We start from the raw sequence: 26,108 nt of genomic DNA on the forward strand, positions 1-26,108 counted from the left end.
GTAATCTTCCCGGCCATTTTACCAGGTCCCAGGCTTTATCTCATATCCACACACAATCCCTCAAATTTGCACTCTAGGGAATGAGGGATCAGAAGCTATCCTAAGGCAGAACTGGCTTACCATAGCTTATCTTTCTGAAGTAATATTGTTTTGTTGCTTTGTGCTTCTTCAACTTTCTCTTGCTTTCTTGCCAGATCACTATGCATTTAAAAATACTTTGAATATATTTTTCATAGTATTTCTAAATACACTAGGATTATTTCTGCGTATGCCTCATCTTACCATATTTCCAAAAAGAGGAAAGCATTTTTTCGTATTTTTACATTGAGGAGAAATTACCTTTATAGTTAGGTGGGATTACACTATTCACTTTCCTCATGAAAGCTCCCTGCCTTCTCACTCACGTCTTTGATTATTCTGTTTCCTCTACTCAAAATGTCTATCATGTCTACGTCTGTGACACCTTTCTAAGTCTTACCTATCCTCAAAGTCCGGAAAAGTGCTGCCTCCTCCCTGTAGTCTTCCTCAAACTCCCTTGCAGCTTCTGAAGTTAAGTTTACCTGTATCTTTCCTTTGAGTATTTGTCACTTTCTCCCTCATATTGAATATATAAGTATATCGGACCTTGCTCATTTGTGGTTATAGAAGTTAGCACTTTGGCTATTTACAAAGGCTTCAAATTTCATCATGGATATTATATTTTAATTTTTGTCAGGCCCAAATTTGAATTCAATACTCCACGGCTGAAGTTCAGAAGTGACTTCTATAGCTTGTGAGAGCAGCTGAGAAGGCTCAGGGCAACCATTACCAAGTTTATCTGCTTAGCTCCATACACAGGCTAAAAAGGTGGTCAAACTTTGGTTCTTCCAATGGGAGGGGGAAAAATTTCCTAATAAGAAAATTGGCGTCTACTCTTGGTAATATAAATGAAGAGGAAAATAAGTAGATCCAATCAAGTGATGGCTTTGGCCAGAAAAAAAAAATTTATATATATATACACACACATATATATATTTAATATATATTCAATATAATATATATTATTTCATATAATACATATTTTTTAAAATAACATTTAAAAGCAAAGATTCAGATTCTGCAGTAGTTCAGACATGAAAGGTCCAGCATACATTCTGTACGGAAACTGGAAAAAGCAATTTATGAAGCTATTTTAGCAAGTTCTCTGGATAGTGCAAAAATTGTTTAAGTGAGAGATAGCCTAGTATAGAGTTTATGTTAATGGCCAGATTTATTTTAATAGCTTTATAAATTACTTGAGTTCTGTATTTATAGAATCATTAAGGGTCCAAAGGGGTCACTTATATTTTTCAGTTATATTTTATTGCATTTTATGTAGCAAATTATATGCTATAGTAAGATTCATGAATATGGGGATTGATGAAGGTCTCAGGGTATATCGCTTGCAAATGTCAAGGATTTTATGAATGTTTATTATGTCCTGAAAGGTAAAATTCACGTCTAGCTTAACTTTCTCCCTGACTTCACCTAACAGTGCTTTTCCCATAGTAGGCCCACATTTGTTGAAATGTGTAGGCATTTCATTTGTTGAAAGAAGAAAAAAAAGAAAGCTGTTCTCATCTTTATGTTGCTTTTCCACATTTTGGCATTTCTCCTGGGGTGAGTTTACTCAGGTATTGTCAGAGGAGATAAGTGAGGAATATAGAGTCTTTCTTCAGTTTCCATTTGTGGAATTGTAACAAATAAATAACATCCTCATTCATTATTAATAGGCTTTCTAGAGATCAAAAAAGTGGATTCCAATTTCCAATGAATAATTCTACTGGCAATTATTTGCAGTTTAAATAAAAGGAAAGGCATTTTATGTGGACGATACAAGCAGTGGATAATTAAAATACAGTAACTGATTTCCATAAATAATGAAGATGGGAAATTATCTCTGACTTCGTTTGCAAAACTCAATTTCCAATTCATCCCCTGTGAAGAGGATTAGCCATTTCCACTCTAGCCCCACCTCTCTAGAGGGGACAAGAGCACATTACGCATATTGCACAGTTTTGCTCTGGCAAAGGTGTAAGAGGGATCTAATTTCAGCTGCTCACATTTGAAAACAAAGAACTGAGCCTATATAGTTCCTTTAAAAATTTTTAATTAAGAGCTATAAATAATGATTTCCAAAATATACATGTGCATTCTCAAACACACACTCCACGTGCAACCACATACAAACATATACACAAAGTGTAGTCACAAAGTGTAGTCACAAAGTACCCAATTGAGGATTGCGTAGTAGATGAGTTTTAAAACTAGCAATAAATTGCTCATTCTCAAATTAAAAAAAAATGCTAACATACCTACTGCAATAAGAACAACAACAAAATACTATTTTGCTTATATTGTCACTTTCAAAAAAAAGAAGAAAAATAATAACAAAAACCTAGGAGATGATTGTTACACAAATGAATGCAAAAAGACTGTTAAGTTTTGGTTCCTCCATTTCGTGTATTTTTGACTTGGCAAAATGAAAGATGGAATATAGCGAGGCAACGGGTAAGGAACTGTGTGGCCATCTTTTGTGATCGGTCCCCTCATCCCAAGGCTTTTATATTGATAGAACTCCCCTATTTTGACTTTAGTCAAAATCCACTTATTGTATGAGCTAACAGTTTCACTCCGCTCATCTTTCACTTAAAATTTTCTCAGGATCTGGAGTTCTGGGCTGTTAAGCTCACAAATGTGATCTCAGAGTCCAGCATCCCACATTCAAGTCTCCATATTCACATTTGTGAGTGCCAGGACGTGCTATGTCCTGTATCAAGGACTAACTGCAAAAATGAAAGAGCGTACAATTAGGGAAATATGGGTTTATAGCCCAGTTCCACTGCTTACTAGCTGTGTGACCTTGAATAGTTACTAAAATTGTCAGTTTCTTCAAGCCGTAAAGTGAGGATAATAATAGAACCAAACTCGTATGGTTCTTCTGAGGAACAAGGGTAACACTTTATGTGAAAACCCCTGCGTAACTGCATAGCTCTAAACCTTTCAGTCCTTAGGACTCAGGGTATGATGGAATGCTTTTCTATTTTGGTTCATTTATACACACTCATGGCTTCATTTTTGTTGTTGTTGTTGTTGTTTTCATGTCAGATGGGTAATGTGCCGACGTCATAACCAGTTTCAAGGGTGGCACATCTCATACATGCGCATGAGCCCAGCCATCACGCTTATGAACCACAGAAGCACCTGCTTCATTTCTTTTCATCTAAGCCTAATGATTGTTTAAGTTTTTAGCTCATCTATCTAATTTATACGACATCTTATTTCTCTGACAATAAACCAACATTTATTTATTGTTAACTGATGATATTGCCTAATGATCAGGACCCAGACTGTAGTGTTATGTATCAGGCAAGCCGAATGTAGTCATTAGATAGACACACAGAAGGGTGGAGCTTGTTCTGCCTGCCACAGACGGAAGCCATTATCAATAACCTAATAATATCAATAGGGGCTAAGATGAGATGGCGGGCAGAAGCTATTTCCTCCACTTTCTCTCTGGGCATCACCTTTTTGGCTCTTCCTGGGGAGTCAAGATGTGCTGCAGTCCACAGTGTAAATGCTTCAGCATCATGTGCACTTGGGAAATTGCAGGTCCTTTCATGGAGAAATCCCATAGAAGACAATTAGGGCCTGGTACACATTTCCTTCAGAGACCTCTCACACCTCAGCCAAATGACTCCTCCCTTCCCCTTTAAATGCAGGATAACCAGAATGGATCACTTAATATTTGCTAAGCATGCCATGCACTTCAAAACCTCTGCAACCCCGCTCACCTCTCCCCTCTCAACCCCGCTCACCTCTCCCCTCTCAACCCCGCTCACCTGTCCCCTCTCAACCCCACTCACCTCTCCCCTCTCAACCCTGCTCACCTCTCCCCTCTTGCCTGCGATCCCTGCAATGCCTCCTTACTCCTGATATCCACCCAAACTCTCAGACTGCAAACTTTGAGTCATCCTTGATTAAACCATTCAACAGTCACCTTATCTATGAAATAGTTTCCCACACCTTGCCTACTGGAAAATTTAGTCCTTTATATCACCTTTTACCCATGGCTCTTTTTACATTATGAGGCAGTTTTCAAAGTGCACACCAACTGGGCCTGCTTGCATAGGAGAAGGATCTAGATTGCATGCAGTCTCATATCCCTTACTGCTACCCAGCCAGGACAGCGTCAGTCAGTGAATGTCAATGAGAGATACATGAAAGACCCTCTACCCACAAAGAGTTAGAAAATTGAAGCCCCTGTTCCTTAGATGAAAACTATCTTAAACAGACGAAGCTAAGGCTTGACAAAGAAAGTAAGCCTGAGCCACATGGGTTTACCTTTAGCCTATCTCAAATCCCATGATGTGATAAGAAAGCCATGCTGGGGGTGAATGACAGCTCATAAGAGCACTGACAAAGAAGTAAGAGCTTTGCCAACGGATGAAAAATTTTGATGATTGTCTAAACAATAGAAAGCAAATAGTATCAAAGTTGTGGGGACAAAAAGGGACAACAGATAAAACAAGAGTCCAAAATGCATGCAAGAGAGGGCTTATGGGATGAGAAAGCCAAGGAGTGTGAGCATGGGTGAACAGGGAATACAGCGGGCAATCTGAGATAGATGCTGGCGTCTCTAAGGCTGCTAGTCTGTGACGATTGATGTTTGGTGTCAGTTTGACTGGATGGAGAATGCCTAGATGGCTGGTGAAGCATTGTTTCTGGGTCTGTCTGTGAGGGTGTTGACCGAAGAGATTGACATCTGAGTCAGTGCACTGGAACAGAAAGATCCCCCTCAATGTGGGTGGACACTATCTAGTCAGCTGCCAGTGCCGCTGGAGCAAGGCGGGAGGAAGAAGCGGGAGGAAGAAGCGGGAGGAGAAGCTTGCTGCGTCTTCTGGCTGGCTCTCTTCCCAGGCGGGGACTCTTGCTTCCTCGCCTCCTGCCTTTGGACATCGGACTCCAGGCTCTTTAGCCTTTGGACTCTGTAACTTGCACCAGTGGCCTCCCCAGGGCTCTCAGGCCTTAGGCCCCAGTCAGAGGGCTGTACTGTCGGCTTCCCTGGTTTTGAGGCTTTCGCATTTGGACTGAGCCACTACCAGCTTCTCTCTATCCCCAGCTTGCAGATGGGCTATCTTGGTGGGACTTCCTTGTGTAAAATCATGTGAGCCAATTCTCCCTAATAAACTCCCTTTCATGTATGCATGTATCCTATTCATTCTGTCCCTCTGGAGAACCCTCATACGTAGCCCCTCCACCACCACCCGGCTCCTTCACTTGACCGAGTCAAGCCTGTGGAATTTATAGCACTGAAAAGCAGTTTGTGTGGGCACTGGCCCAAAGAGGCACCACAAGTGGTGACCATGGGTCCCTCCGTGGTGGGAGATGGACCCAGCGACACAACATGAGCCTCCTTCCACTGCCACACGAAGCAGGATACAGGCAGGTCCACAGCCCCAGCCCAAGAGGAGAGGGAAACTTGGCAAAAAACAAAGGGAAACACACAAAATCAAATCTTATTCTCCATTTGAAGGAAAACACACTTTTTAAAAAAGCAGCATTCAACAGAGCACAGAAAAGACAAAGACCTTAAACTATATTAATGTCCTTAAGAGTTATTCTAGAAAAATGCTAAATCTTTAAACAGAAACAACTGTATCTTGAAATTAAGAATGATCTTCCAAGTAAAATAATGATAAGTAGTAATGTTCTAAATACTAAAACAACATCATGATGGGTGTAGATGAAGAGTAACAGCTAGAAGATCAAACTAAGGGTTTCTCCTATAAAAATCATAAATAAGAAAGAAAGAAATACAAAATATGAACAGAAAATTAAGAGATATAAATGGGGTCTGAAAAAGAAAAATGAGCAGAAAAAAAGTTAAAAAATATTTGAAGAAATTTACTTAGAGCTGAATAAATACATGGGTCTTCAGATTGAAAGGATCTACCTCATGCCAAAATGAGTTTTAAAAAGTTCACAACTTTCAACATTATGGTAAAATGTCAGAACACCATACATAAAGAAACATTTTAAAAATTTCCAAAGAGAAAATAACGGATTACTTACAATAATATAGAGATCAAATTTACATCTTATTTTTTAACAGCAAAACTGAATGCTACCAGAAAATGATCCGAGATTGTTATTTTAAACCCATACTCCACACCCTGGCAAACTTGCCTTCAAGTATGAGGACAAAATGAAGAGTTTTGAACCTGCAAAGACTTGGAAATTTTGCCATCCATAAATACTTCAGGGAAAAAAATATACAAGGAAAATCCCATAAAATAAAAAACAAAACCAAGTAAAAAGATACAAGAAAGGGTAGTAATCAAATAAAACACTGAAAGTTATAGTCAAGTTTAAATAACTGTTGATGCTTGATGTTTTAAAAATGTATAAAATAACCATCTGGAACTAAAATCCCAGATGTTCTCAACCACGGAGTCTGCCAGAGAGAGTGGTGAGAAGTGTAAGAATACTAAATTTTTTATTCTTATATAAGAGGAGGATATAGATGTTATAGCTGTCGAAAGAATTGTTAAAATTGTTAAAAATATAAATGTAACCACTAGAAGAACAGAAATAGACGTATAAATTTCAAATCACAAGGGAGGGAATGTAATGGAACAAAATATAAAATCAATTCAGCCACAGGCAAGATCCAAACAAATAATGAAAAAACAAACAAACAAAACTAGTAAAATTAAAGTATATCAGCAATCACACAAAAAAGTTCATTTTAAACTCTGAAAAATAAAATGCAGTTACATGTGGAGTACAAGAGGGCCCCTGAAATTAAAGTCACAGAGGGAATAACAAAGGATGGAAAAATGAATACTAGGTATGACACAATAAGAAATAGATATTTGATCTTTACACCTTATTCCCCATAATTTCTGATAGGAGTGATGAGTATGTCTTTGGTTCTAGTGAGGTGACTCTTTGAGGGCCCTAGGTCACTTCAGGAGGGGGCTGCCTGTCAGGAAGACCAAAGCATAATTAGCCCATTGCAACTTTAAGCCCCATCCCTGACCCCTGGGGAGGGGAAAAGAGCTGGAGATAAAGTTGATCCCCAATGGTCAACGATTTAATAAATCAGGGCGATGTAATGAAACCTTCCTGAAAGCCCCTAAGTATTAATAGGTTCAGAGTGCTTCCAGGTTGGTGAACACATCAAGGGGCTGGGATGGGTACACCCAGAGAGGGCATGGAGGCTCCATGCCCCCACACACCACACCCCATGCCTTGCCCTACAAATCCCTTCCATTTACTTGTTCCTGAGTTCTATTCTGTATAATCAGCTAACAATAATAAGTAAAGAAATTTCCTGAGGTCTGTGGGCCTTTCTAACAAATTGTGGAACCTAAGAGTCGCAGGAACCCCGATTTGTGGCAGGTTGGTCAGAAGTATGGTGGAAACACGGGACTTGTGATTGGCACCTGAAGTGGGGCAGTCTTGTGGGACTGAGCCCTTAACCTGCAGGTTCTATGCTAGCCCCAGGTAGTGTCACAATTGAGTTGAAGCACTGGGCTCCCCGTTGGCGTCCAGAGAGTAAAAGATGGTTTTTTTGTTGTTGTTTTTTGTTTTAAAAAAAAGCCAAACTCAAGCAAACAAAAATAAAAACAAACAAACAAAACTCCACCATGCCACACCTATATGAGTTTATAGGAAAAATTCCATCTGTTTCAGGGAATAGGAAATGTTTATGAGGCCAACCTAACTCTTTTTTCTTTTGTTTTTCTTTTATTCATTTATTTTATTTTTATTATTATACTTTAAGTTTTAGGGTACATGGGCACAAAGTGCAGGTTTGTTACATATGTATACATGTGCCATGTTGGTGTGCTGCATCCATTAACTCATCATTTACATTAGCTATATCTCCTAATGCTATCCCTCCCCCCTCCCCCCACCCCACTACAGGCCCCAGTGTGTGATGTTCCCCTTCCTGTGTCCAAGTGTTCTCATTGTTCATTCCCACGTATGAGTGAGAACATGCGGTGTTTGGTTTTTAGTCCTTGCGATAGTTTGCTGAGAATGATGGTTTTTTTTTTTTTTTTTTTGAGACAGTCTTGCTCTGTCGCCCAGGCTGGAGTGCAGTGGCGCCATCTCGGCTCACTGCAAGCTCTGCCTCCCAGGTTCACGCCATTCTCCTGCCTCAGCCTCCCGAGTAGTTGGGACTACAGGCGCCCGCCACCACGCCCGGCTAATTTTGTGTATTTTTAGTAGAGACGGGGTTTCACTGTTTTAGCCAGGATGGTCCGTTTTAGCCAGGATGGTCTCGATCTCCTGACCACGTGATCCACCCGCCTCAGCCTCCCAAAGTGCTGGGATTGCAGGCGTGAGCCACCGAGCCCGGCCCAACCTAAGTCTTATACTAAAACCAAACTAAAGGAGCACTTTTCTTTCTCTAAGATTCCTAAATAAAATATGAGCAAGTCAAATCCAGCTATGAATTAAAAGAATATTATATTATGACAAGCACATTTAATTCAGGAATACCAAAATGGTTGAACATAGGAATGCCATTAATGTAACTAGATATGATAATAGATTAAAAGAGAAATTCAATATAATAATCTTAATAAAAGTTGGAAAGCATTTGATAAAATTTAATGACTATTCCTGAGTAAACCAACAAACCTTTTGGCCAGCTAGAAATAGGTGGAAAGTCTTTAATTTTATAAAAGCTTTAAGAAGAAACCAGGCCAGGCATGGTGGCTCACACCTGTAATCCCAGCACTTTGGCAGGCCAAGGCAGGTGGATTACCTGAGGTCAGGAGTTCAAGACCAGCCTGACTAACATGGCGAAACCCCATCTCTACTAAAAATACAAAAATTAGCCAGGCATGGTGGTGCATGCCTGTAATCCCAGCTACTTGGGAGGCTGAGGCAAGAGAATTGCTTGAACCCAGGAGGCATAGGTTGAGGTGAGCCGAGATTGCGCCATTGCACTCCAGCCTGGGCAACAAGAGCAAAACTCCATCTCAAAAAATAAATAAAAAGAAATGATTATTATCAATGTTTGGCTGGGTATGGTGGCTCATGCCTGTAATCCCAGCACTTTGGGAGGCCGAGGTGGGCGGATCAACTGAGGTCAGGAGTTCAAGACAAGCCTGACCAACATGGTGAAACCCCGTCTCTACTAAAAATGCAAAAATTAGCTGGGCATGGTGGCAGGTGCCTGTAATCCCAGCTAATTGGGAAGCTGAGGCAGGAGAATATCTTGAACCCGAGAGGCAGAGGTTGCAATGAGCCAAGACCGCACCATTGCACTCCAGCCTGGCAACAAGAACGAGACTCCCTCTCAGGGGGAAAAAAAAAAAAAAAACACAGAAACCTACAGCAATTATATATATGTGTGTGTGTGTGTGTGTGTGTGTGTGTATGTGTATATACATATATATATATATATATATATATATGATTTCTATTAGAGCTTGGAGCAAGAAAAAACAAAAGACCACTTTCCGCATTACACTACAGGCTTAGCCAATAAAAATGTCAAAGTAAATATGTAAATAATATAAATATCACAAAGAAACAGAAAATTGTCATAATTTTCTGCAGTATGATTGCTTACATCTAAAAGAATTTGAGGGTTTTACAGATAAATTATTAGAATAAGACACCATTAAAATAAGAAAGCTCTGTAAGGTAACAGACACATCCTCATATATAAAAATCAATTATTATCTTATATGTTAGCACAAATCATAAACTAGAATTTGTAATTAAAAATAAATCCAGGTCTATGCCTCTCTTTCTGTTACACACACACAGTCAAGTGCATTTGGAGAAGGAAAAAAGCCCAAGAATGACATGAAAATTTTGAAAAAGAAAAAAATGGTAGGTAATTGCTCTATCAATTTACTATCACATGAAAAAAAAACCTATTGTAATAAAAACAATTGGACTATTGATACAAAAAGGAAATACACGGGACAGAATTTGAAAATTAAGAAACAGATCCATGAATTCATGGGCATTTATTTTTGTTAAGGTATAGGATGTAATTTCAAGTAAATATAGACAGGCTATACTATTTATATGACTGTTTCATAGAAAACTAAACTACATAGATCTTCTATCTCATACTACATGCAAACCATACATTTTATAATTTCAAAAGGATTCGAGAGTTAAATATTTAATAATAAATAAACAACTCTTTATGATTATTGTTGTGTTTTTGTTTGTTTGTTTTAAAAGTCTTGTTTGGGGAAGTTTCCTAAGTAGACTTTGAAAGAATAAATCATAGCAGAAAAAGTGGACAGATTTGATGAAAGAAGAATTTTAAACTTCCATAACTTAAAAATGTATATGCAACATTAAAAAACACGCAAGTATCTTTGAAAGATATTTTCAACATACAAATAAGACAAAAGTTCTATATCATATATATGTGTATAAAGAACTTCCAAATTTTTTTTTAATTGTTAAAGAACTCAACAGAACACAAATTATGTTACAAGGTAATTCAAATACAAATTTCAGGTGGTCAATAAATACATAAAATGTATGTAGCTCTATTAAAATTAATAAAATGCTAATAATAATAACACCTAATGTGTATTGAGTGTTTGCTACTGGCCAGCCACTGTTTTAGGGTTTACTTGTGCTAATTTTGAAGGCTTACAACCAAGCCTTATAGTGAGTAATTTTCCCACTGCAAAGAAAGGAGAGATTGCCTGGAGAACCAAAATAACTTGCTCACAGATACTCAGCTAGTTGCAGTAGAGCTTGGGTTTAAACTGAATTTGACTGGGTCCTAAACCAGTTCACTACCCTGCCATGCTTTCATTGTTTTTGTTTTTTCAGTCATCAAATTGGCACAAGTCCTTTAAAAGGGTCAATAATATTCAGTGTTAGTAAGGGTGAGAAAAACTTCTTATTCTCAAATATTCTTGGTGGCATTTTAAATTGATAGTCTAAAAGTGCAATATGGTGGACTCTTTAGAAACAGTTTAAAGCATACTACTTGACCCAAGAATTCCACTTCCAGGAAAATAACCATTAAGAGATAGTTAACACATGCAAAAGATATTTACAAAAGAATGCTTATGTCACCATTATTTGCAAGAGTGGAATCTCAGAATCAACATACATGTCAGTAAATAGGCTTCTAGTGAAACAATTTGGGGAAAATCCGTGCAATGAAACAGCATTCAATCTTTAATAAAAAGGAAGTAGGTCCATTCTTATTAAACTAATATGAACTGATATGGAACAGCTGCAAAACATAGTGACCTACTGTTCCCTGAAAAACTATTGGAAAAGCAAACATATTTAAACCTGTGTGTGTGTGTGTGTGTGTATATGTGTGTGTGTCTTTTTTGAGGGAAGAACGTAAGAAGAAAAGAAGAAAAAAGCTTATGAGTTTATGTGTAATCGTTTAGAAGAGACTAGGAAGACATACAGCAAGCTGTTTTCATTATTATCAATGGTTCTTGCTTGACAGAGGAATAGAAGTGTGTTTGGTTGGAAAGCAGAGAATGGGAAAATATGGACTTAAACATGATATTTAATAGCAATAGCTATTCTTTGAATCTTTTTCAAGAAGATACTCATGTAATATTTGTGAAATGAAAACAATAATAATAAAAGAAAGATAAAAAATAAAAGTGATGAAATGAAAACTGAACCCACAGAAAACGCAGACAATTTAAACAAGAACATTAGATAGCACATTATTGCAATAGTTGCATACCATCACAGCAATTCAGGGTCATGACAGGGATACCCATATGGGAAATAAATGTGATCAACCACTCTAAAGATTCAGGGTGCTTGAAAGAGCCCCAACCAATCTTTTACATGAAAGCTTCACAGCACCTTTCTGTTTTAGGAAAGTGCTAGGTTCCACACTGGGTGTTTTTATATATCATGCCAAGTCATTTCACTGAGATCTGCTGGCGATTCAGCCTGGAGCTTTCAGATTCCTTCTCATTTTACCAACATCAAGCTGCATCCTTAACACAAGGCTGATCCTGAAGTGATTCCACCAACAGATGCAGAGATAGCTTTGGCAGAAATAACTCTAGGCTCCTATTCTCTTTTCCTTGTTGAAACACGCACAGCATTGCTCATTACAGTTAATCGGACTCACAACACTTCGTCCTGGCTGAAAATAATAGGCCCCATTGTACATTAGTAACCAGGTTACTTCACCCCTTCATTGCTACAGTTAACACCTATTATTTCCTCCAGGCCCCAATATTTTGAAACGGGATCATTTAGCTCTGAAGTATGTTAAGCATTATGTGTGCAGCGTTTCTTTTGTCAGAAGGAAGAATTCAAGGTGGCTGAGCCTCTGTCCTAGCTATTGAGCTACCTGTAAAAACATCAGTGTTGACATCCACAGCACATACCCTGTGTTTAGAAACAGGGCTTTGGGGACTGGATACCTTGGCTCACACCTGTAATCCCAGGACTTTGGGAGGCAAAGGTGGGAGAGTCACTTGAGGCCAGGAGTTCAAGACCAATCTGGGCAACATAGACTCTCTGTCTCCAAACACACAAAAAAAATAAATAGAAAGGGAGCCTTGGGTGTCTTATTAATATGCTGTTATTGAGCAACATGCCTGAGGCTCGGAAGATCAGAAGGATTATAGCACCGAGATACTGGCTTTCCCCTCTATTTGCACTGGAAACCTCTGAGAACAGGGGAGACACAGCCTTTTCTAAATGCTTCTCCATGTCTCAAGTAGAAGCAGCAGCGAGGAGCAGAAAAGCAGGCTGCAGCCTTCTTCCTGCTAGCTCTAAGCATGTTTAAGCAGACGAGGACATAGAGAATGAACTGCTTAATGGTCTTAGAGAGAGAAACAAGGTAGTAGTCATTTGGTGACACAGAAAAAAAGAGTTAGTTTCTTACTCTCAATAAGCTTAAAGCTATCAGAGTACAATTTTCAAAATGTTAAACATGTCTCTTATACAAATATTAAGTGAGCACATGTCAAAGATTTATTTAACTTATTAATGAAAGAACCAAAAAAGAGTAAAGCTAGTTCAAAGATGAGTTTAGAGACTGAGTTAATTATATATATAGGTCTGAAAAAATGTTAGAAGATTGCTAAACCAAATATAAACCTGGTTAATGTCCTACAGAACAAAAAACTAATTTCTAGGGTTATCTTTTCTTGCTTTGGACAAGAAAAATTTATGTTGATATTAGTCATATAAAAGTTGACATTTATACTTACAGGGTAACAAAATATCCTAATCAATAATAAATACTAAGTCAAACAATTGCATCCCTAGAGAAATAGATTAACTTCAAATTGCCTAATAACATTTCATCACGATATTGAAAAACCATGTCGTTTTCCTTTTTCTTTTTTCTAACTTTGAGATTTTTTTTTTTTTTTTTGCATGCAGCTGTGTCCATGGTGATCCTGGATGGTGGCTGGAGACCACCATACCCCATCTACACAATTTCAGGTGTGAAAGGTCACCAAGAGACCACAGACCAATTTCCTCTCTCCACACGGGTTTGGGTTAAATGACAAGAAGTCAATTTTGTGTAAAGGGGCTGTTGACATGAGCTTATGCCATGCCATAAGCTGAAACTCAGGCAGACCTGCTCTCTGCCACTTTTTGGCTAAACGTAATCCCAGACCAATTTTCTCATCTGTAAGTAGAGGTAATAATGGCACCTGCCTCATAGACTGGAGTGGGGAGTAAAGGAGATCATCCAGGCAACGTGTTTCCTGGACTGTCTAGCATTTACCCAACAGTTAGCAAATGCTGCTGCTGTTGTTGCTGGTTCTACACCTTGCAACTAAGTTCCATCACCACTTATCATCTGGAGAATGTGGTAAAATTTAACTTCAGTTGGATCCAACTTGGGAAAAGGAGAGAAACTCACAAAATAATAAAATAAATTGCAGAAAATGTAATTTCCCCCTTGGCTAAGAAAGTTGTCCTTGAACTGGCTTTCTATGCACTCCAGAGTAGATTTTAAGCAAAGATTGGCTCAAGGATTATAGCCTTACTATTCCTCTGACGAGAAAAGGAAAAGTGAGAAACAAGCAGGGATTTAAACTCAATGTTGGTGGAAGATATAAAGTTGATCGGGAGGATGAGAAGATGGGGCTGAGGAGACAAGTGAGGGGGGCTGCCAAGACCGTTTAAAAAGTCAGATGTGACTGTCTCTTAGCAATGTGTCTGTGATTTTATGATCTAAAAGGGGGTCAAAAATATCTGTTCCGCCTACCTCCCTGGGATAGTATAAAGATTAAAGAAATAGAGCAAAACTTTAAAAGTATGTTCTGCTCATTCTGCTAATAAGATTCTCATCTTTTTATTCTGCTTACTGGGTCTGTAGGAGGCCAGGAAGCTCAGACATTTCACTCTGAACTACACAGTGGTTATGAGATTTAAGCATCTCTCTGACAAGAACAGAACTCCCAATGTCCCTTTAGCCTTTTTGTAATCAGTTTTGTAGTTGAAATAGCAATAGATACAGGTGATATCCTTTGTAGTTTACGTCCGTGTTTTCTGTTGGACAAAAGTTAGATATTAGCAGAGTTTTAAAAAATTCCCTTACTATATATTTTTGAATAATCATGTTGAGGTGAAACTTACATATCATAAACCCACCCACTGTAATCTAACTAGTTTATTTTATTTTATTCTTTTTAGAGTCAGGGTCTTGCTCCGCTGCCTGGGCTGTAGTGTGGTGGTGTAGTCATAGCTCACTGCAATTTCCAACTCCTGGGCTCAAGGGATCCTCCCACCTAGGCCTCCCGAGTGGCTGGGACTATAGGCACCACCACACCCAGCTACTAATGATCTTTAGTAAATTTATAGAATTATGCAACTGCCACCACGATCCAGTTTTAGAACCCTTTCCAACATCTAAAAATGATTCCTCCTTCTTATTTGTTGTTACTCTCCATTTTCATCCTGCAGTCCCAGGCAACCATAAGCTACTTTTTCTCTATAGATTTGCCTTTTCTGGACATTTCATAAAAATAGAATCACACAACATTTTGTCATTTGTGTCTGGCTTTTTTATACACCATAAGTTTTTCAAGGTTCATTCATGCTTAAGCATGTTTCAGCAGCTTCTTTCTACTGTTGAATAGTACATTGCATAGATTACTACATTTTCTTTATTCAGTCACCAGATGATGAACATTTGCACTGTTTCCAATTATTTTGTATGAGTAATTTTGCTATGAACTTTTGCATACAAGTCTCTTTACAGACATATCTTTTCATTTCTCTCAGATACCTACGAGTAGAATTTCTGTGCCATATATTATGTTTTTATTAAAGTATTTATTAAACTGCCAAATTCATTTTTAAACTATCCATACCATTTTGCATTCTCACTAGCAATGTATGAGAGTTCCAGGCTCCCCATATCTTTGTCAACTCTTGTTATTGTCTGTCTGTTTTTTTTTTTAATTGAAAAGGCATCTCATTGTGGTTTTAATCTGCATTTCCCTAATAAGTAATAATGTTAAGCATCTTTACATGTGCTTCTTAGCCATTCAAATATGTTCTTTGAAGAGATACTGATTTAAATCCCTTGGTCTTCTGTTTTTAATAAATTTAACTTTTATTTTAGATTCAAGCAGTACATGCACAGGCTTGTCACCTGGTATATTGCATGATGCTGAGGTTTGAGGTATGAATGATCCATCACCCAGGTACTGATCACAGTATCCAGTAGTTCATTTTCAGCCCTGGCCTCCTTCTCTCCCTTCTCCCCCCATGACTTCCCATTGTCTAATGTTGCCATTTTTATGTCCATGAGTACCTAATGTTTAGCTTCCACTTATAAGTGAGAACATGCAGTATTTAGCTTTCTGTTCCTGCACTGATTCACTTAGGTTAATGGCCTCCAGCTGCATCCATGTTGCTGCAAAGAACATTATTTCATTCTTTTTCATAGCTGCATAGTATTCCATGGAGTATATATACCACATTTTATTTATCCAATCCATCATTGAGGACCTCTTAGGTTGACTTCATGTCTTTGTTATTGTGAACAGTATGGTGATTAACATACAATGCAAGTATTTTTTGGTAGAATGGAAATCATTTGCTTATTTTTGAGTTCTTTGTCTTATTGTTGAGTTATAAGTATTTTTATATATTCTATGTATAAGTGTTTTATTAGCTATGTAAGTTTTAAATATTGGCTCTCAGCCTGTGGCTATCTTTTCATTTTCTTAACAGTGTCTTTAGAAGCCTGAAAGCTCTAAATTTTGAAAAAGTCCAATGTATTATTTTTTCCTTTGTGAATCATGCTTTTGGTATCATTTCGAAGAACGCTTTGCATAACTCAAGATCACAAAGATTTTTTTATGCTGTATTCTAGAAGTTTTATAGTTTTAACTTACATTTAAATCTACAATCTATTTCTAATGTTTTTTGTGTATAATATAAGACAGTGGTCAAAATTAATTATTTTGCATGTGGATATTCAGTTGTCCCATTATCATTTGTTGAAAAGATTATCCTTTACCCATTAAATTGCCTTGGCACCTTTGTCAAAATTCAATTGACCATAAATAACATGTTGGGCATTTTTTCCCTGAACATTCAATTCTATTCCATGAGCTACATGTCTAACTTTGTCCTGGTACCACCCTTTATTTTTTCCTGTAGAAATGTCTAGTGTCTTTTGTTTTTTGTTTTTTTTTGTTTTTGAGACTGAGTCTCACTCTGTCACCCAGGCTGGAGTCCAAAGGCACGATCTCGACTCACTGCAACCTCCACCTCCCGGGTTCAGGCGATTCTCCTGCCTCAGCCTCCTGAGTAGCTGGGATTACAAGCACCCGCCACCACGCCCAGCTAATTATTGTATTTTTAGTAGAGATGGGGTTTCACCATGTTGGCCAGGCTGGTCTTGAACTCCAGACCTCAGATGATCGCCCGCCTCAGCGTCCCAAAGTGCTGGGATTACAGGCACAAGCCACCTCACCCGGTCCAGAAATGTCTAGCATTTTTAAACCCAAGTCTTGGATATCATCATCTAGAGATCCAGGAATACAGAAAGGAAAGTTTGTAACATATATTTTGTATACACAATTCACAAGATCAACATGATCACAATGAAAATTGTGGTTTATCTCTACTGCCAAATTTGTAATCTATTAACACATACAGACAAATAATAACACATAATAACAAAAGCCACCTGGGAGCCTATAAATATGGTGAATTTTCTAAATTAAAACTACAAGTGTGGATAATTAACAAGTATTAGTTTATTATTATGCACAATCCATGTTTAGTCTTCACATGTTCATGATTATTTTGGCTTCCTATCTGTAAAAAATGTCCCTGCCCTCTTCGCTAAAAGAATTTCCCTTTGTTCAGGTGTTGAGAAATGACATGATCATAGAAGATATACCTCTCTGTAGCACTAGGAGCTGAACCACTATTACTCTGGACCAAAGATCAACAAGCTTTTATCTGCAAAAGGACAGAGAGTAAGTATTTTAAGTTTTGCTGGACATTATGTCTCTTAACAACTACTCAGCTTTACCATTGTCTTGGAAAGCAGCTAAAGGCAATGTGTAAGTGAATGAGTGTGACTGTGTTTTAATAAAACTGGATTTATATGAAGAGGTAACAGCAGGCTTTGACTGGTGGGCCTTAGTTTGCCAAACTCTGGTATAGTGTAGTTTCCTAGGGTTGCTGTGACAAATCACCACAGATTAGGAGGCTTAATAGGACAAACATTTGTTCCCTTGCATTTCTCGTCTCCAGAAGTCTGAAATCAAGGTTCTGAAGGCTCCAGAGAATTGTTCTTTGCCTCCCTCAGGTTCTGGTGGCTCCTGACATTCCTTCGCTTGTAGCGGCATCACTCCAGTCTGTATCTTCATCTTCACATGACTTCCTCTCTGTGTCCTCCCCTCATCCTATGAGAACACTTGTCATTGGAAATGGGGTTCACTGTAAATCCTAGATGATTTTATATCAAGATCCTTAACTAATTACATTTGCAGAGTCGCTATTTCTAAATAATGTCTCACATTCTGAGGCTCCAGGTAAACATGCATTTTGTGGGGGGGCCACAATTCAACCACTATTCAACACCTGGTTTAGGTCAATCATGGTAATCCCATTCTTCTTTGTCATGAATTGTTTTGTAGAAAGCACGGGACCCACTTCTAGCCAGTGAGGCTATAAAAGCTGTTTATGCGGAAATCCGGGGAAAATGTCTTCTTATTTGATGAAAAATAAGCACAGGCACATCTCTTATACTTTCCTGCCTCTGGGGGTTATCTTATGCTAAGAGTTGATGCAGTTACCTTGTGACCATAAGAACAAAAGCCAGAAGAATTGCTGAGAAGCTCATACAAAGTGTTCACATCACTGTGATAGTGAATTAACCAACTTTGTCGTTTCCTTACTCCGGATGTAAAGTGATGAGAGATAATAAACATCTATTGATTAAGTTCTTTAATTTAGGTTTACTTTTAGGTATAGTCAAAATCATCCTGACTGTTATCAGAGTAGTTATTCTCAAGTATTCTCCAAATACCTCAACCAGAGGCTAGAGTGACTGAAAAGCTTGTTGATCTTCCTGCCAGCAATCAATGACACATCGGTACAAATCCATTTTTTTTTTTTTAAGATTTCTCACTTTGACATTGACTCACTGGGCAAAAAAGCTATAATCAACCTTTCCAATTTAATTCTGGGATATAATATGGAGACTGGGCAGGAAAAATCTTGGAATACTCAGTGAGAATAGCAACACATCTCTGAGAAAAATGGGACTGTCTAAAATAAATAGAAAAACAAAATGGGAATTATTAAAAAAAAAAAAAGCGAGCGAGTGAGAGAGAGAAAGAGATGCTCTGCTAACTGTGAAGACTAGCTTGGGTGGGTCACAATTCTTCTGTGTCCTGTGACTTCCACAAGGAAAAGGAAACAGAGAACACAACATTAAGGAGAAGTGAAGACAGTATAGGCAAAGAAAAGAGGTGGTGGTCATATTGGAGTGACAGTTATTGTCCTGGATAGCTCAACGTGATATTGTGAGGTTCCACAGACAGTGGCAAAAAACATTCAGATCAAAGGTCTGGTATGCCAGCACTCATCACAAAATGAAGTATGGAATAGACAGTGTATATTCTGAAAAGTATCTAATATCAATATGTTGTTCTCTATACTTAATGTATATATAAAAGTATATGCATTAAACATACCATATATATGTATATGCAATCTATGTAATCAAAACATATGTTATATAACATTTTCTCCCATTTTTATATTGAGTGTTTATTTTATGTCTCTAATGGGGGGAAAGGGAGACTAGAACTCAAAAATAGTTGTAAAAATTTCCTCCTGAGAGAAATCCATTTTTAAAAATCTGCTTTCTGTTTTGGCAATGAAGGAGTAGCTTCTAAAGGATCAATCTTTGCAGAGATAATAAATATAAAATCTGGATACACACAACAAAATTAAAGGAGAGAAAAACCACTACCTGAAGGTACTGCAAACAAACAAAAGCAGGGAAATGCTGAGGAAATTTTACATTTAGAAGAAGGAAATGGGATGATGCTGGGTAAGTTTTCAATATTTCATGGACTTTTGCCTGAAGGCAGCCCCAGTGAGCATGAAGTGGAATTACTAAAACTCAGTAGATTTCCTGCAGTCCCACTGGCTTGTGGAAACAAAGGACAGAGTTTGAAGTGACCACGGCAGCTATAAAATGAGGAAAGAGGTGCCAGACAAAAGATATCCACAAAGGGAAAGCCCTAAATTATGCATTTAAAAATTGGTTTAGGCCGGGCGTGGTGGCTCATCCAGCGCTTTGGGAGGCCGAGGGGGGCAGATCACCTGAGGTCAGGAGTTTGACACCAGCCTGGCCAAAGTGGTGAAACCCTGTCTCTACTAAAAATACAAAAATTAGCTGGGTGTGGTGGCAGGTGCCTGTAATCTCAGCTACTTGGGAGGCTGAGGCAGGAGAATTGCTTGAACCTGGGAGGTGGAGGTTGCAGTGACCTGAGACCACGCCATTGCAGCCCAGCCTGGGTGACAAGAGCAAAACTCCATCCAAAAAAAAAAAAAATCGGTTTAAATATCTGGCTGATCTCTGAATGCTTCCTCTGCAGGGAAGACTACAAGCAAACCAGCTAAGGCTAAAAGGACTCAACAATGATTTCTACTGCTGCCCACCACAGAGAACACAGAGGTTGGACTTTGATTATTGCCACATTAACTGTCTGCTAAAACTAAAGAACAAAAATCAATACATTCAGAAGAACATAACAGAATCCAAAGTTTTGTTACCAATGTCCAGAATATAATCAAAATTACTAGACTACCAAGAAACAGGAAAATGTGACCCATAATCAAGAGAAAAGGTAATCAATGAAGACCAACCCCAAGACAACTCAGATGATGGAATCAGTAGACAAGTATTTTAATAGTAGTTACTATAACTATGCTCAAGAATAGAAAGGGAAATACATGAATAACCAGAAAATCTCAACAGAGAAACTTTAAAATCTATTAAAATGCACAAACAATGGTAGCATTTTAACAATTCATTTTATATCTTTTAAAATAGTTCTGCATCTATTTTTTTCTTAATTAAAAATGTCATGTAAAGTTGGTCACTTCAGTGCTATTATCTTGGAGTTCAATTAGTTTATATAGTATGACAGCAGATAGTCTGGTAAAGTGGAGAGAGTATTACACATTTAGACAAACAAAAACAGGCCAGGTGCTGTGGCTCACACTTGTAGTTCCAGCACTTCGGGAGCTGAAGAAGGAGGATTGCTTGAGCCCAGGAGTTCAAGACCAGCCTGGGCAACATAGTGAGACCTTTATCTCATATTTTATTTAATTCAAATAAAAGTAAATTAAAAAGACAAAGACAAATCTTAATTCTACTACAAACATCTCTACATGACATTGAGTGAGACATTTAACCACAGTGGACCTTGATGTGTTCTTCTGTCAAATGTGAGGTTGGATATAAATCAGCTCCAAGGCTTTTGCTAAAAATCTAGGTGAAATTTGCTTAGCATCCCAAAATTAGTTTGTATAAAAGTTAAGACTAACATATAGGTCTGCTACTCATGACAAAAACCTCAACTAAAAGTAGCCAGGAAATCTTAACCAAATGTACACTATCTTCAGCAACTTCTCTATGGATTAATGAAACATAGTTTCAGCTCCAGATTCCTGTTTACTTACCCAAAACTTTTTATTGTGCCACATACAAAGGCTTAGAGACACATTGGACTGGATGCTCTAGTTGAAAGTAAACAGAAATATCACTTTCTCCCTGTCTAGAATTAGCAGAATTGCATTTGGAAATCAAAACAATTCATACTATACCAGATTTCAGCAATGTTTGAAGCATCAAAAATAAATTAAATAAAATAAAGCTTCTCCTATGAAGCCTATCAAAAATAAAGTAGGTGGTAACTGAATTGAAAACTTAATCAGAATGAGGTTCTGTTCTAAATAAATATGTGCATTTTAAAAATCCATTTATCTAATGTACTATAATCATAGAAAAGGGACTTTCAAACTTTTGATCAGATGCTAGAATGTTAAACTCTGACGGAAGAAATAAAAGCATTTGTAATTTATTGTTTTGCTTTTCTTTTTCATAGGGTATAATTTATTTATTTAATTTTCCTACAAGGATATCTTATTTCTCCTCTGACAAATGCCAAAAATGAAGACAAGCCAAACATATAGATTTCATTAAAATTGATGTGTGTTTTAAAATTTCGCTGTTTTTAATTTCACTGTGCTGAGCTGTCAGCCCTGGCTACCCTTGGGAAATCTGTGGGCTGGTGCTCAGTGCACCAGTTTCCTAAACACAGCTCAGCCACAACTTCTTACTTTAGTCCAGGGTTCCACTCACCAACCTTGAATCCTCAAAATGTTTTCCAGATGACTCTATCCTCATATGGCACTAGCTTTGCCACAGATAAGGGTCTTATATGTCCACAAATAACATGGGGATGTATCTTACAGATGGAGAAGAAAGAACAGTAAAATAAATATGAATGTTTGTGGACAGAGCCTACATGTGAACACCAACACATGGATGTCTAAAGTTACGATATTAGTGAGATATTTGAAGGTAGATAAAAGGAAATGCATCCCCACAGAAATCTGGTGGGAAAAATAGAATTTCTGTCTGCTGTAGTTTCACAGAAGAACCTAATCTTCGGTTTGGAAGGAACGTTAGAGGCCATCTAATCCAACTGCATTCCCAAAACAGGAATCCTGATAGTTGGCGATTCTCCTTAGAATTGCAGGAATTCATACCAGAAGGACCAAATTAAGTCTCATTTGTTTCTAGGGTCATGATAGTTCTGTGGAAATCAAGTTTCATTTTTGTTTTGAACTGAATTGTCTGAGAGTTCTGAAATCTGAGTTCTAAAAATTCATATAAACCTATTGGTTGATACTATGTCTCAGATCTGAATTACTAAAAATGTAGTGTTAACCAGATGATAGGTCCAGCAATAGGAGGATATTAAAGACCAGTCTGTTACTATTCTTTGCTGCTGTTTGTGAGACTTATTTCTGCCCTGAAGGGGTTCAAAGCCATAGATTAACAACAAAATAAATATAGTTAAACACAGGCATGATCTATAGTTTTTCTCCCCTGTCAGAAGTGCTTAGAATATTGGAAAATAGGATCAATATTTATTGAGCATTGATTCTGAGCTGTAAAAGGGTGAAGAGTTTTGGAACTATTTAGCTGGAAGAATAGAAGACTGGGGTGGAATTCAAGTATTTTATAATCTATGCAATTTGTCTTCAATAAGATGCTGATCAACCATTATTAATTTAATTCCAGAGAATAGAATAAAAGAAACACAGAGTCTAGAAAGGGGAAAAAAGCAAATTATTAGTATTCTGACTATAAATGTCATAAAAGAGTTTTTGAGGGAAGCTATATCACGATGTCTTTGGAGGACTTTAAGAATAAGGTCAAACATTCATTTATCTTTACTGGGATGAGAAAAATGCATCATGATGGAAAAGATGTATCACTTATCAACATTTCCTTTCTTGATACTATAAAAAAGAGACAGAGTGGTCCGGAGTTGGATAAAAAGAAAGACTGGCCTGTAAGAGTCCCAGTTTTTCTCATCACTTATTTAGAGAGAGAGGGAAAACAGGTATGTGGGATTCACCTTTTTTTCCCCATCTAGATTATTGATTTTCACCTTTGGAAGTTTGTACCACTAACTAACAATATGTTTTTCTATGGCTTAGCTTACACAACCCTAAACCCAAAGCTCATTAATCGAAGCTCCAAGTTCATTGTCTTGCATCCTTCACCAACCTGAAAATCACTCTTCTCCCACAAAGAGTTGAGGAAAGTTAACTACTGATTTTTCATAGATTTAAAACAATGCAGATCTTAAAACATAATGTCTCAAATTGCTACCAGACTACGCTGGACATGCAATTAGTCTTCTTAGAACAGAAAACACCAAAAATAGTGTTAATTCTTTTATTCTTTATTTAAACCTAGCCTTCTTTGCAGAGGTTAACTAGTTTTTATAAGCTCCATTTTTAATTTTATGATTCCCACATATTCTACTTCTGAGTTACATACTAGAGGCAGTTTGGGGGTTCTTTTTGCCTCTAATGAATGTTCTCAGTTAGAAAAATCAAACCCTACCGAAGATTTTAAGTAGTCATGTGCATAGTGCAATTTAAGGGGTGTCACAAACCCCATCTCCTCTCTGTGCAGTCATTTAAAACAATTCTCCAGTTTGTTCCCAGTGCTGCTTATCCTTCTTATTACCCTCAGGAAAAAGTTGGGAATGTGCACATAATTAGAAAAAAATCATAATATCAATGGCTTCCTTTTGCCAGGTACTATGTAAAAGTGCTGAACAGGAGTAAAGTCAGCAAGATGGCAGGCTAGGAAGCTCTACACCCTTGTTTCCCCACTGAAACATTACATAAAATATCTGTAGATGTACTAAAATAACTTTATATGAACTCTGAAAACTAGTCAAAGATCTGCAGCCACCAAGTGAATTCCCACTGAAAAAAAGCCAAAGTCAAATGGTGGGAAATTTTGTGGTGTTTTTACTCACCTCACCTCACCCCTTCCACTGTGGTGTAGTTGGGAGAAAATGTCCTAATTCCTTGTTTCCTCCCTGGAGCTAGGAGGAGAAGAGTACAACGTATTTGCAATGTTCTAACTTGTCTGTGGGCTTTCCGCAGGATGGTTTGCTGCCTTGTCTGACTTGGAGCTCAGACAGAAAATGGAAACATTGTTTGTAACTCAGGCTGGTGGAAACCATGGAAGGCAGTGGCAGGTACTGTGGTGTGTAAAATGTTAAGGGGGACTATAGACCCATAGACATTTGGGGGCAAATGATTTTTAACAGAGAAATATGATAGAACATCTAATTTGCCAAGGAGAACCTGGGGTGAGACTCTTTGGCAAATTAGGACATTTTAAAGCAGCTATTTTTGTGGAGAGGGAAGATTTTATTTTTAAATCTCACACAGGCCCAACCACGAAATATGCCTTAAAAAGACTTCAGAATATCTTAAGCCTCACTTCAGGCTGATCCCGAGGCTGAAAGGACCTCTGATTAGTGAAGCTCCTCCATGTCAGCCTGCCAAGATTGGAAAGGTTGATGTGTTTTCAATGCCCAATATTCAATAAACAATCACAAGACATAAAAAAAAAACATGGCGAAATATGGCAAAATAAAAGGAACAAGATAATTTCCTGGGCCAATAAAAGGAACAAAATAATTTCCAGAAATCATCCCTGAAGGAAAATAGGTATCAGACTGGCCAGGAAAAGACTTCTTAAACAATTGTCTTAAATATGCTCAAAAAGCTAAAGGATAATGTGGACAAAGAACTAAAGGAAATTGAGAAAAAGATATATGAACAAAATAATAATATCAACAAAGAGACAAAAATTATACTTTAAAAGATACAAATAGAAATTCTGGAGCATGGCTGTCCCAATCAGACCAAAAAAAAAAAAAAAAATCACAGAGCTTCAAGACAGGTCATTTGAAATCATCAATTCTGAAGAGCAAAAGGAAAAACTACTAAAAAATTAACTCTTGATGCATCAAGTGGACAAAATATGTACTATCAGAGTCCCAGGAGGAGGAAAGAGAGAAAAGGGCAGTGAGGTTATTTGAAGAAATAATGGACAAAAGCTTCACAAATGTGAAGATAAATACAGACATGCAAATACAAGAAGTCTAAGTAGGATTAACCAACCCAAAGAGACCCACCCCAAGACACATTATTATCAACCTGTTGACACAGACAAAGAGACTCTTGAACAGAGCAAAAGGAAAGTGACGTGTCATGTACAAGTGATCCAGGACAGACTATAAGTGGATTTCTCAGCAAAAAAACTTACAGGCCAGAGAAAATTAGATGATATATTTAAGGGGCTAAAATTTTTCTTAAAGCATCAATCAAGAATCTAGGTTGGGTACAGTGGCTTATCACTGTAATTCTAGCACTTTGGGAGGCCAAGGCAGAAGATCACATAAGTCCAGGAGTTCAAGACTAGCCTGGGCAAGCATAGTGAGACTCCATCTCTGCAAAAAATAAAAAATTTAAAAATTAACTGGGCATGGTGGTGCATGCCTGTAGTCCCAACTACTTGGGAGGCTGAGGAGGGAGGATCACTTGAGCCTGGCAGGTCAAGGCTGCAGTGAGCAGTGATCATGCCACTGCATTCCAGTATGGGCAACAGAATGAGACCATATATTTATGGCCTCTTTTTTTATGTTTTTATTTTTTTAATGTTATATTTGTCTTAAAGCATATATATGCTTTAAGACACCATATATATATATATGGTCTCACTCTGTATTTCATATATGTATAATTTTATATGGTCTCACTCTGTATTATAATTCTCTACATAGCAAAACTGTTATTCAAAAATGGGAAACAAATTATGACATTCACAGGTAACTAAGAGCAGACGTAGTTTATTACCAATAGACTTGTTCCAGAAGAAATGCTAACGAGTATCCTTTAAGTTGAAAGAAACAACACTCAAAACTCTGTCAAAATACAAAGTTCTTAGCCAGGTCCAGTGACTCATGCCTGTA

At 37.7% G+C, this 26,108-nt stretch overlaps 1 protein-coding gene and 1 non-coding gene across 3 annotated transcripts in view; both read right to left on the minus strand.

Moving 5' to 3' along the window:
- The window catches only part of OPCML (opioid binding protein/cell adhesion molecule like), a 1,131,176-nt gene that overhangs the window by 1,032,124 nt on the left and 72,944 nt on the right, over nt 1-26,108 (minus strand). The window lies entirely within an intron of this gene.
- Nucleotides 3,121-3,222, minus strand: LOC129009180 (small nucleolar RNA U13). The gene has a single exon (XR_008492711.1). It is a non-coding gene; the product is annotated as a small nucleolar RNA U13 (small nucleolar RNA).

The sequence above is a fragment of the Pongo pygmaeus genome, chromosome 9 (genome assembly GCF_028885625.2).
Source record: "Pongo pygmaeus isolate AG05252 chromosome 9, NHGRI_mPonPyg2-v2.0_pri, whole genome shotgun sequence".
Taxonomy (NCBI): domain Eukaryota; kingdom Metazoa; phylum Chordata; class Mammalia; order Primates; family Hominidae; genus Pongo; species Pongo pygmaeus.